Here is a 13,172-nt window from a genome sequence, read left to right as displayed (position 1 = left end):
AAGGAGTTTGCTCACTGGCTGACACACGCATAGAGTAAGGATATGTTTTTCAACTCAGGGGTAAATAATAATTTTTTTTAATTAAGAAGTTTGAAAATTTTTATTTCAATCTCAAAGGTCAAACAGGTGTTTGTGGGCTGAGATCTGATGACACGATGGTGGGGTAGAATCATCCCTTCTGTCCGGCGCAGATCTGGGAGAGGCCGCCCTCTGGTCCAGGTGAAATGAAGCAGGTTAGCGGGCTCCTGACTGTGCCCACACATGCTCCCAGCATCTCCACCCTCACACACAAACTCAGGCTCACCTCCCACACTGCTGGGTAATTCCAGATCTCTTCCCTGCACTGTCCTCTGCCCGGTGCCTTCACAGACAGTGTCCCTAGTCATTGATGCCTTCACATCACTAAGGAGACACGTAAAGGGGGAAATGATCTGCAGCAGCTGAGCTCCTACTGGAGATGGAGGCCAACAGGCCCCACCTGGAAACGATTGCGAACACAAACGGGGAATGCTGATGCCAAATGCTGAGACTGCACATTTCCTCTGTGGCCAAGGGTTCAAGGGTGTTCACAGATCCCAGCAGAGACACTGATAGGGAATCTTGATTTGGGCCTTGTCTACCTGTCACTATCCTCTTGAAAGGAACAAAGTGCTCTACCATTGTCACTTCACTGAGAAAGGGGACGATTACTGGTGAAAATAAATGAGGAAGAAGAGCAGCAAAGTGTCCAGTGTGCGTGATGAAACATTTGATTCTCGCTCTCTGGATGGGGAGCAATGCAGCCCAGAGAATCCCCAAGGGATGGTGATTGAGCTGGTGGGAATGCAGGAAGGAGCACCCAGGGGTCCTAGGGGACAGGCACACCCCTCTAAGGCTGCAATCCAGGGCACATTAGGAAAGACAGTATGTTGTTCTCTATATGCCAAAAAAAGACAAAGATTGGCAGAGTAGATTATAACACATGACCCAAACATGTGATGCTTACAGAAAAATCCTCTCAGATATTATGGTAGAAATGGACTAAAGATTAAAAGACAAATGGTCCAGACATTAATCATACAAAAAGGAGTAGGAATGGCTGTATCAATAGCAAATAAATGAGACTTCAGAACAAAGAAAATTAAGATGCAGAGAGGATCATTATATAGTAATAAACCGGTCTCTTCATATAGAAGACAAAAACAATCCTAAATGTGTTTTCCCAAACAACAGAGATGCAAAATATGTGACAACTGAAGGAAGAAATAGACAAACCCACAATTATATTTAGAGACTTCACTGCCTCCCAACGATCGACAGAACAGCTTCATAGAAAATGTACTAGGATCTAGAAGAATTCCATAACACCTTCAATCAATGGAGCTAACGGATATTGGTAGAAGTTGATATTTGCAGAAGGTACATTATTTCAGGTGCACATGGAACGTTTACCAAGGTAGGCCATGTGCTAGGCCATGGAACAACCCTCAACACCTTTAAAAGAATTGAAATCCTAGGGAATGTGTTTTCAGACCACAGTGGAATTAAGCTAGAACTCAGCATGGAAAAGGTAACAGAAATATCTTCTTCACCCTGTCAGCAGTGCCATGACTCCCTACCCAGCCATCAGAACCTGGGGAAAGTCCTAGCTGATGGCCCTCCAAGGTCAAATTCTAAGTCTGAGTCGGGACTTTCCTGAGCTGGGAAGGCACTCAGGAGACTGTCACTGAAGGATGGGGACGTAAGGGGACATGGCCATTTCCCCTTTTTTTTCTACCCATTGCTGAAGCCAGTCTCCCTCATTGAAGACCAGAGTGGATAATGTCCCCTATCCCACATCTGTTTCCTGGTTTCAACACTACTCACTCTTTTTCCACTTAGAGTACAGACTACTGTGCATAAGAATGGACAACTTCAGTGTCTGCGCACCCTTGGCCAGCCCCACCCACCAAGGAGAGTGTGCTAACCCTGTGGGTGTGATCAGCTACACCTGGTATCATTTAGCCTCCAGGAAAATTTCTGGGAGCAGCACCCTGGCCAGGGGCAGACACCCTCCAGGCTGTGCTGAGAATCAGTCTTACAGGACACTGGGAACATCATATCCTTGCAACAATGTGAACAGTCTCGTCCTCGGTCCACTCATAGTGACTTCAGGGACTCCAGCTTCTTTTTAAACAGCAGTGAGACACCGTCTGTCTGACGAAGGAGGAACCAGAGCCTAGAAAGCGTAGCCGGCACACACTGGGCCACCCAGGATCCGGAACCAAATTAAGTCTTCAGAGTTCCTCCTGCCCCTCCAGGACCCTGTTCAGATAAGACTGGGAAATGTGGAAATGAATCCCCAGTCAGAGTTTAATGGGAGAAATATGAATTAGCACACCCGGTTTCTCTTCCCTTGTCTGTGTGTGTGCATTTCGGGAGGTGTGGGGCAGGGGAAGAAAGGCAGAAAGAAAATAATACCCAGTACTGACAAAGGAGTGTTGAAATCTCCAACAGTCAATATGCATCTCCCTGTTTCTCTATTTGTGTGTCAGCGTTTGCTTCTTGAATTTTGAAGTTCTCTTGTTTTTTTGTCTGTTTTTTTGTGGCTCAATTGCTTACACGGTACATGCACATCAGTACTATGGTCTTGTTGATAAATTGACCTATTTATCATTATGCAGGGACCTTCTTTCCCCCGGGGTGGGGAGGTGACCTTTCCCCTGATGGGAAGGTGATCGTTCTGAAGCTACGCTGTCTGATATTCACGCAGCCACTGCAGGCTGCGCAGGCTCACTCTGTGCATGGTTCCTCTTTCCTAGTGTATCTTATTGAGCTTGGCACCAAGGAACCAGAAAAACAAAGAATAAACTAAGCCCAAAGTTAGCAGAGAAAGAAAAAAGAGATCAGAAAAAAGAATTAACAAATAGCCAATAAAACTAAGAAAAAATATAAACCAAATGTACAGAACGTTAGAATAATTTTTTTTCAAATAAACTTAAAAAAATTTTTTTTATTCATTTTTAGAGAGGAGAGAGAGAGGGAGAGAGAGGAGAGAGAGACAGAGAGAGAGAAGGGGGGAGGAGCTGGAAGCATCAACTCCCATATGTGCCTTGAACAGGCAAGCCCTGGGTTTTGAACCGGTGACCTCAGCATTTCCAGGTCAATCCTTTATTCACTGCGCCACCACAGGTCAGGCGAATAATTTTTTTTAAAAAGAGAGGACTCAAATAAATACAATCATGAATGAAAGAGAAGACATTACAACTGATAACACAAAAAATACTAGGATCATAAACATTGCTATGAACAATGAATCAACAAATGGATAAACTAGAAGAAATGGATAAAATTTCTAGAAACATACAGCCTATCAAAACTGAATCATAAAGAAATAAAATAATCTGAACAGACCGATAATGAGTAAGGAGCTTGAAGCAGGTGTCAAAATTCTCCCAGCAAAGAAAAGCCCATACCATCTAGTTTCATGAGTGAATTCCACCCAACATTTGAGGAACAACTCATCTCTGTTGGAATCCATGGGAATCCGAAAGACCAGAGTAACAGGCTTTATTGAAAGGAAGAAAGGAACCCTGCCGGGCACTTCTGGGGGGGGGGGGGGGAGAAGAGCACAGGTTACAGACTAGGGATGAATTATATAGTGTTTGGGAGAGACTGAGGGGATACTGAGGCAAAAGTTCTGGTATGTCCAGAATGCTCCTTGGGGGGCTTGCTAGCTTCTTGGAATTCCTCTGTCTCAAGGGCGATAGTCCAGTAAGGGTGAGGTCTGACAGATAAACGAAACATCAAGAGGACAGTTTGGAATTCACGTATCTATCAATCTCTATGTTAATCCAAATTCGGAGGGACCCAAAACATGAAAGACAGAAATAAGGTCCGTAGTTTACACACCAAAGCTTTATTGTTTAGCTTGGCCAAGTGGCGGCAGCTCCGACAGAAATCTGAGGGAGAGCGCGCCGGCCCTTTGTTCTACCTAGTTTTTATAGTTTTGTAAGTGGGAAGTACAGAAGCAAAAATTGCAATTAGGAGCCCCTTACCGCTATTGGTTATAGTCATATGTCCTTTAACATGATAGGACCACGTTCAATTTGCAAGCTATACATCATTTTGGGGAAAACAAAGTTTACAAGCCAACACAATGGTAGAAAGATGTCTCTTTACATATTAAAAGCATTCCTATATTATCTAGTGTTTATCTGCTATCTCTCTGTCCAGAGTCACACACACATTTACATAGGAGAGGTAGTTTCGGTGGGGACAAATGCCCGCAAATGACTCATTGCTATAAGAAAAGGTTTATTTTGGCTTTTCTTTTCCTGCACCTGGCTAGCCATTCACCCCTTTCCCCACAGATGTGGTGGAATATCTGGGAATCCATGTTTTCCTCCCCTTGCATTTACAATACAATGCCAAGGGCCATCCTGGTTATGCCAATCACACAGTACAGAGACTATTCTCACAATTTCTCTGCATACCTTAATCCAAATTAATAAAATGTTCTCCAAGCCTCCTAAAATATTAATATTAATTCTGTAGCCTTTGGTACTTTACAACACCTGCGGGTGAAATGGCTCAGTGGCTCCTCACTCTATCCTCAACTCTTCCAAAAATCGAGGAGAAAGGCATGTTGTAAATTACTGTACCCCAGATGCTGAAAAGTACCGTACCTCACTGCTGTGGGTTTACGTAGAAACACCAAGTCCAGATGAGTTTTGAAGGGTTTTATTAAAGGAGGAGATTTATTAAATATGCTGGCCCCATATGGCTGACATGGGGCATTTGCAGACCCAAATCATGTGCGCCAAATACATTTCAGAGGCTGGTTATATACCCTTGATCACACACAGGCTGGGGGAAGCATGACATCATGACACAATTGTTAACAAGCCCACAACATTTGTTTAGGGGATACACAAGAACATTAAAACATTTAAGGTAACACAGTCAAAGATATTCACAAATATTTTAGTATTTATCTCCCCTCCTTTGTTCAGAGGTATTTTACTCTTAGGATTCTAGGAAGGGAGGAGGAACCACAATCAACGTAGGGTGGTATGTAAATGCTGTCTCTTATTGAAAGAGAAGAAGTTCCTCAGTTAACCTTTATTCTAGATTTAAAACTAAATGACCCATTGTCCTTGCAAGCCAGAAACTTCCACATTCTTCTCCCTCCTTCCCCAAAGGAAGAATGGGACAGGAAAGCCTGACCTTTCCTCCTAGAATATCAATATTAATTTTGCAGCTTTTTGGTACCTTACTACATTCCCCACTGGGTTTATATTCTAAGTCAAATCTTTGACTTAATTTTATGTTTTTTTGTTTTTTTGTTTATTACAGAGACAGAGAGAGAGTCACAGAGAGAGAGGGATAGATAGGGACAGACAGACAGGAACAGAGAGAGATGAGAAGCATCAATTATTAGTTTTTCATTGCGACACCTTAGTTGTTCATTGATTGCTTTCTCATATGTGCCTTGACCGTGGGCCTTCAGCAGACTGAGTAATCCCTTGCTTGAGCCAGCGACCTTGGGTTGAAGCTGGTGAGCTTTTGCTCAAAACAGATGAGCCCACACTCAAGCTAGCAACCTCGTGGTCTTGAACCTGGGTCCTTGGCATCCCAGTTCAATGCTCTATCCACTGCTCCACCACCTGGTTAGGTTTAATTTTATGTTTTATATTCTAAGTCAAATCTTTGACTTAACTTTACGATCGAGCATGAGGCTGTTGAGTAGGAATATTAGCTCATAACATGTAGCAGATATTTAACAGACAGCATTAATAACAATATGGTTCATTAAAGAAACAAATGTTATTGATTAATTTCTTATAAACTGTACAAACTTTTTGCAATTTATATAAAATTAATTGGCTTTTTTTAAACCCTAGTTTTTCTTTTCCCCCAAAGTCTGATTAAAAGGGAGTCCTTAGTGAGTTTTTTTATACATTAGTCATATGTAGACCAACCAGCTTCCAGTTTGTGGTTGAAGTAGGGCATACCATCTTTCTCAGGGTTAACTTACAGGGGTTGGTGGGGTCAGTCTCTGCTGTCCTATGAGAGTGTCTCTGCTGGGACTGCAGGCTTCAACCGGTTATGGTGGACCCAGGCGTGCATGCCTTCTATCTTGGCATTAGTGGGAGTGGTCAGGATACCCATCTATGTGGGAGTCAGTTTTTGGGTGATGTACTTCTTTACTGAGACTGAGTCCCCAGGCTGAAAAGGGTGTACTGGATCTCCTGGCAGTGCTGGAAACACCTTTCAGACAGTCTTTTGAACAGTCTGCTGAGTAACCTGCAGACCCTGCAAGTACTTAAGGAAGGAGTAGTTACTTAACTTAGCTTTTATCTCTTCTCTGAGTTTTGATAGTAAGGTTTTTTTTTTTAATATTATTTTAAAAGGCGTAAATCCTTCTTTATAGGGGGTACACCTTGCCCTAAGGAGGGCTAGTGTGAGTAAGGTTGGCCAGCTTTTACCTGTTTCAAAACCAATTTAGTTAGAGTTTCTTTTAATGTCCAATTCAAATGCTCTACCAGCCCTGAACCTTTGTGGCCTGTGAGCATAATGTAACTTCAAATTAGTTTCTAATTATTATTGGGTTCCTTTCTTACTAGCTGTGAGAGTCTGGACACAAATGCAGGCCCAAGATTAGAATGGGCAAGCTAAACCTGGAAATAATTCTATATAGCAACTTCCTAACAACTGTCACTGTGGCCCCACTTTTAGAAGAAAAAGTTTTTACCTATTTGCTAATTATTTTATTAAAGTTTAGTTCTAAATGTTTATTTGGGAAAACTCCTTTCTCCTTGTTTCTTTTTATAATTTCCTTACTTTGCTTAGTATTCATTTGGACATAAACCAAACATTCAGATGTTATGCCTTCTGTAATAGATTTTAAGTTTGCCTTTTCTTATTATTCTTTTCTTGTTGGCAAAATCTTTTTCTAATCAGTTTTGAATAAACCTTTAGTAACAAGGGTTTTAGTGAAGTTCCTAACCCCACTGGTTTTGGGTATTATTTTAATACTCATTGAATTCCTAATTTCTATGTTCCGATTTTGAGGCAGACTGCAAAAATATAAAACAAATAACAAAATTAAAACAGCTAATGCTAACAGATACTATAACAAGTGTTCCAATACAATGAATTGACCACAGCCCACTAGATTATTAAACAAAGTCTTAACCAATATAACAGGATTCAAAATAAAATTCTTACAGTCTTAAATGTCCTTAACATGTTAATGTAATTTTCTTAAGTCCATGTTGACACTATTACTGCTTCATATTATTTGCAATTGTAACCTAATCCCCACTTCAGTCTGAGAACTGTCCCAAGGAGCAGGAGTCATACACACTTAGGAAAAGGCCACAAGGCACTGGAGTTGTGGTCACATTTCCACACTTTTCAGCTAGAGTCCAAATCCAATGACCACTGCTTCTAGCTGGCAATGATTCAGGTAGACTTGTAAAGCCATCTGCAGCACATATGGAGATGAAGCTTTCATTTTCTTTAAACTGGAGAGATGAACCCAGGGTGCCTTTCCCTGAGGCTTTGCAACTGTGGCATGATGAAGAGAACTTTGGGATACACTATGCTGAGGTGTCAGAAGTAAATTTATCTAAATTAGGAGCAGGTCCCAGCCTAATATAGGCATGGGTCATTGAGACAAGAGGAATAAAGGAGACATTATACATTAAACATAGAGGAAGAAAATAGGATTATCAATACGCACAATAGAGATCATTGAGGGATAAATAAAACCTGAATACTCAGGCAAGGCACAGTAAGTGGCCCTTGTGTTTACAAGAAATGAGACTAGTTTACCTGCTACTTGGAAGAAATAACCTGAGCTCATCCATGGTGATGTGAGATGGGGCCAATGGCCCTGGGCACTTTTAGTCTTCAGTGGTAAGTCCCAGCAGGATGGGCAAGGTCAGGTCACAGGTAGCTGGAGCAGGGCTGGAAGACTGAACCCTCCCTTTGAGGAGCAAGGGGGCAGCTTACTTTCCAGTGTCCCTTTTTTCCATAGCAAAGGCATGTCCCTGGTAGGAGCCGAGAAGCCTGGCAGGCCTTAGCTTAATGACCTTCCTTTCCTCTCTTGAAGCAGATCCCCGATGGAGTCCTATGAAGCCCCTTTGGGGTGTTGGAGCCTTTAAGGGAGTATGCCAAGAGCTGGTATTTTGCCTGATCTCTTTTGGGGCTCTATTTGCCTTTTCTGTTTCTGTTTTGGTCATTATAGACCTTAAAAGCCATGCTCCGAAGACCTCGCTGAGGAGCTTGAGTGCCCATATCTGTCTATTTAAACTTTTTCGTTATATCTGAAACTGATTGGAAAAAGACAAAAACAGTGTTATTAGCTGGATCAAATAAAAGAGGGTAGAGGTTTGCAAGAGAAACAGGTTTGGCGTCTCCTTTAGGATTCCTCTTTTTTATATTATTTACAATTAACCTTTAAGCATTTGTTGAGCATATTTATTTATGCTGTAATTTTACTGATAGGCTAATTAATAGTTGTATAAAAAGACATTATTAAAAATTATTATATATTTTCCTAATTTCTAAACCAAAATTTTAATATCACAGGGCTATGAAACAGCAAATAAAAAGAATTAACAAAAGACTTTTGAAATAACACATATATTTTTAACCTAGTGGTCAGAAAACTTATTAGTCAATACAGCCAAATATTAACAGTACAATAACTGAAAATTTTTTGAAAGCCAAATTCTAAACCTAAACTATATAAGTAGGCATACTCCCTACCAAGGCAGCGCCCACACATGGCACTCCATTGGAGAGCTACACCCAAGGGGGGCAAAAGTCCCCATGTGGTCCACCAGCTGTTTACGAGGTGGCAGTTTGCCAACCAGGGTTCTTGGGGAAGGGGGAAGAGGCAGAGGCATCCAGCAGGCCTGTCCCTTTCTGCATTTCCAAGAACTAAGCCAACTTTCACCCCTCCTCCCCCTCAGCAAATGTCTAGCTTTACTTCTTATAACAAAAGCAGCAAATTAAAAATATAAATTTTACAGACCCTGGTCGGTTGGCTCAGTGGTAGAGCATTGGCCTGGCATGCAGGAGTCCCGGATTTGATTCCCGGCCAGGGCACACAGGAGAAGCGCCCATCTGCTTCTCCACCCCTCCCCCTCTCCTTCCTCTCTGTCTCTCTCTTCCCCTCCCGCAGTGGAGGCTCTATTGGAGTGGAGTTGGCCCGGGTGCTGAGGATGGCTCTGTGACCTCTGCCTCAGGTGCTAGAATGGCTCTGGTTGCAGCAGAGCAACGCCCCAGATGGGTGGAGCATCGCCCCCTGGCGGGCGTGCCGGGTGGATTCCAGTCGGGCGCATGCAGGAGTCTGTCTGACTGCCTCCCCCTTTCCAACTTCAGAAAAATACAAAATAAATAAATAAATAAATAAATAAATAAATTTTACAAATTTACCTTCCTAACAGTGGGTTGCTTTAGCCTACATGAGGTTTCCAATTTCCCTGTGTTGGGCGGATAAAGTGTATTATGCTCACTTTGTTAAAGATAACATGAGGAGGCTGCCGCCCAGGTGATATTAATGTGTGTTGGGGTGGGATAAAGGCAGGCGGAATCCTTGTAGCCTGGGGCTTGGTTTTGGGATTAAGCCTTTCCTACCCTTTTTGATGTAGGGCAGTACAATCCAATCATGCCTCAGAGAAGTGACTTTGTATTAGAGACTTCCCTATTTTGTATATTGGATTAAGGGTATGGATTTCTACACTATAAAAGGGGGGCGGAACGAGAGCTTGGCTCTTGGTTCCTGAGGTTAGCATGAGAGAGCAGAGAAAGTAGAGCCAGCAGCGGAAGGAGGCCACGTGGAGGAGGCCAGGAAAAGCAGCCAAGATGGCGGAGTGCTGAGTGAGATGCCAGTTTGTGTAGAGTTTGTATTTGGGATAAGGAAGGAGACGGGGAACAGAGGTGAATAAGTCTGGTGAGCTAGAAACCTTTGATTCTAGGAAACTCGGATAAGTCAGTGGCTTTGTGAGCACTGAATGTGACTGGGTTTTGGAGCCCAGTGTGAATTTTTACTTGCCCGCCGGGTGCAAGCTAAATTAAAGACTATGGCTCAGCAGTTTTTGGCTCCACTTTCTTTACCGACTGTCCGAATCCAATGCGAACCTGCATGAGCCAGGTGGCTGCTGTGATAGTGGCTCTGGCCCTGCCTGCTGGCTTTATACCCTGCAATTCCCCTGTTGGTCAAATAAGTTTGTAAACATGATATATATGTTTGCTCGCTTGTGACTTATATTGGGTGTGGGGGACAGGCTATAAGCAGGCCAGGTTGTTGTAGCCTGAGGTTTGGTTTTGGGACTAAGCTTTTCCCCACACCCTTGACTGATTGTATGATCTGGGTGGTGCACTCTCATGAGGAATCCAATTATGCCTTGGATAAGTGACTTTGTATCGGACACTTCCTTGTTTGTATATTGGATTAAGGGATTTTGGTTTTCTACACTATAAAGTGGGACAGACCAGGAGCTCAGACACACAGTTCCTGCTATCACAATTGCAGGGGCTCCCCTGATCCCTTGCCCTTCATGGGAAGAGCTGGTTTTCTGCTTTTCCCTTGTCTTCTTTTGTGGTTTGCCTGTCTTGGTGAGACACCAATAAATAGGATGGCCCCCCATCCTCTGACTCCGCCATTTCTTTATCGTCTGCCCGAATCCAATGGGAACCTGCATGTGAATGGTCACGATGGCGGCTCCTGGCCTTACATCCCCGAAAATTTTTTTTATAATTTTTTTATTATTATGGTTAAAGCAGTGGGTTTCCCCCATGAATCCTATGCCTCCCATGTCAGATAACAACCATGCCATACGAAGAAACTGGGAGACCTGGAAGGGACCCAACACCCACCTCAGCCTCACGGGAGAGAGTCAGAACCCTCTCCCAGTGCTAGTTTTGTATATTTTACACTTACTTTTCCTTCTATAATTTTTACACCAGTGGAGGGCAACAAGCCACCAGTTCCAATCCATGGAGGGCCCACACGACCCCTATGTCCTAGGGAGGGAAAGGGAGAGGCAGCCGGGGGGCCTGTCTCTGATAATTCCATTCCCTATAATCCTGTTACTTATGATCCCATCACTCATTCTGGAGTTGCAATTTATTTCAAGGAACTGATAACCAGCAAAGTCCATACCCATAGTTTGTTAATTTCTAAACCTTTTTACCTGGCCCTATTTTCTTTTCTTTTACAACCTGAGGCAGGCTGAGCCCTAGCCTAGCCTAGCGCCTGGAGGCGGTGGCGGGGCTCGGCTCTTGGTGCTCGGCCTGCTCCCCTTTGTCCCCCTCCCGCTCAGGTGCGCTGCAGTGGATGAGGCAGGAGTGCAATGGGTGGGGAAGGAGCAGGCCTGCGCTCGCTTCTCCGTGTCCGCACCCCTGCCTGGCTTTTTACTTTTTCCTTATTTAAATTGCCCACTTGCTGGACCTTTCCTCGGCTGGAGAAACACTTTCCCGGGTGTATTCCCTGTTGCAATATGCGCACTGAATTTTTTCCTAGCAGAGTCTTAATTCTTTCTCTTGAATCCTCTTTCTGTCCTAGATGTAAATCTGGCTGGAATAGGAAGACGTAGCCCCCTTTTTGTATGGAGCAAGCTTGTAGCCATTGTGGCAGATTCATTGTCAAATTTAACCATGGATCAATGTATGGAAACTGATCAGGGTGGCCTGGATTCTCAGTTATGATGTTCCAAACTGCCCTTACTAGCCGGAGGTTAAAAGTCCCGGTGGATGGCCATCCAACACCAAAGGTAGTCCATTCTGATTCAGAGTGCAAAGCCTTTGCTTGAACCATTTAATTCTGTATCCATGGTTGTCTCCATAAGCTTTTTGAAAGTGCTTTAGAAGACAACCTAAGGGGGTCCCCTGTGTACTGGACCCTCCTCCCATATTTAATAGATAGAGCCATCAATTTGCAAAATTGAAACTAGTCCTGGAAAATCCAGGAATTAGCACACTAATAAAAGCAAAAAGATAAGACAGATAATTAACTAACACCCAGAATAAAGGATGTTTGACTATAGAGGTATTAATTATTACACAAGACAAGAGGAAGAAGCCAGCAGAAGAGAATAATTTCTTCAGGGGAGAAGTCAGACAGAGTGCCCTGAAGCCAAAGGTCTTGGATCCAAGAACAAAGAATTCACACTACAAACAATTCACCATTTAAGATTGCCCTTTAGTTTTAAGCCAGAAACCTCCAATTTTTGACATAAGAACTTAAACCAGGCCTTAAAATCAAACACATTTAAACATTAAACCAAGACTTCATATACACAGATCACAAATCAAGAAATTTAAATGAGCACACTTTATTTATTCTAATTAAAATTATACTAGAGATTTTTTCCTGATGAACACAGACAAAGCTCAATAGACAAGAAAAGAGTTCCTCCTAGTGGCCTCTCAGGTGCTCGCAGGCCGTGTCCCTCACATATTATTTCACTCAAGGGTTTCAGACAGAAACATCAAAAACAAAAACTCAGATCTCAACAAACACAAAGGTGTCCCTGGAAGTCCGAGAAGAGACCAATCAATCCAGGTTAACTCAGTCTCCACTGATGCACTGCAATGTGAGACTCATTAATCCTGGCTAATTCAGTCCCCACTAATGCCCTCCTAGAGCACAAACATCCCCACTAATGTCTTTTACTGAAAACACAACTAGATTCCTCTGAAAGTCCTAGATGAGACCTGGTCTCCGCTGATGCCTTCCTAGAGTACAGCCAGACATCTCCCAGCAAAGCCCGAGGCAGGACCAACAAACTCCTCACCAACATCTCGGTCTTGGAGTGCCTACTGTGAGAGTGTGACCACGTTCAGTCCTCTTCGTAGTAGTCCAAATCGACTATTCCAAAACAGAACAGAAAAGCAAGAATTCAGAGGAGAGCTAGAATTCAGTAAAGTAAAAGAGCTGCTTTACCTACCTCCTTGATTTCTCTGCCAAATTGTCCAAATCGTTGAATTTGGGAACAGGGAGGCGTCTGCTGGAGAACTGTCTGAACCCACAGGAAAACAGGGAGCCCTGAAAATGTCTCAAGTGGCGCTTCTCCTCGAGATTCCAGCTGGGGAGAGACCAGCCAATTTGGGGTTTCTCTACCTGGTGACGCAAAACACAGCAGCCCCACATTGGGTGCCAAATGTTGTAAATTACCGTACCACAGATGCTGAAA

The sequence above is a fragment of the Saccopteryx bilineata genome, chromosome 6, assembly GCF_036850765.1.
Source record: "Saccopteryx bilineata isolate mSacBil1 chromosome 6, mSacBil1_pri_phased_curated, whole genome shotgun sequence".
Classification (NCBI taxonomy): domain Eukaryota; kingdom Metazoa; phylum Chordata; class Mammalia; order Chiroptera; family Emballonuridae; genus Saccopteryx; species Saccopteryx bilineata.
This window is presented reverse-complemented; position numbering follows the sequence as displayed.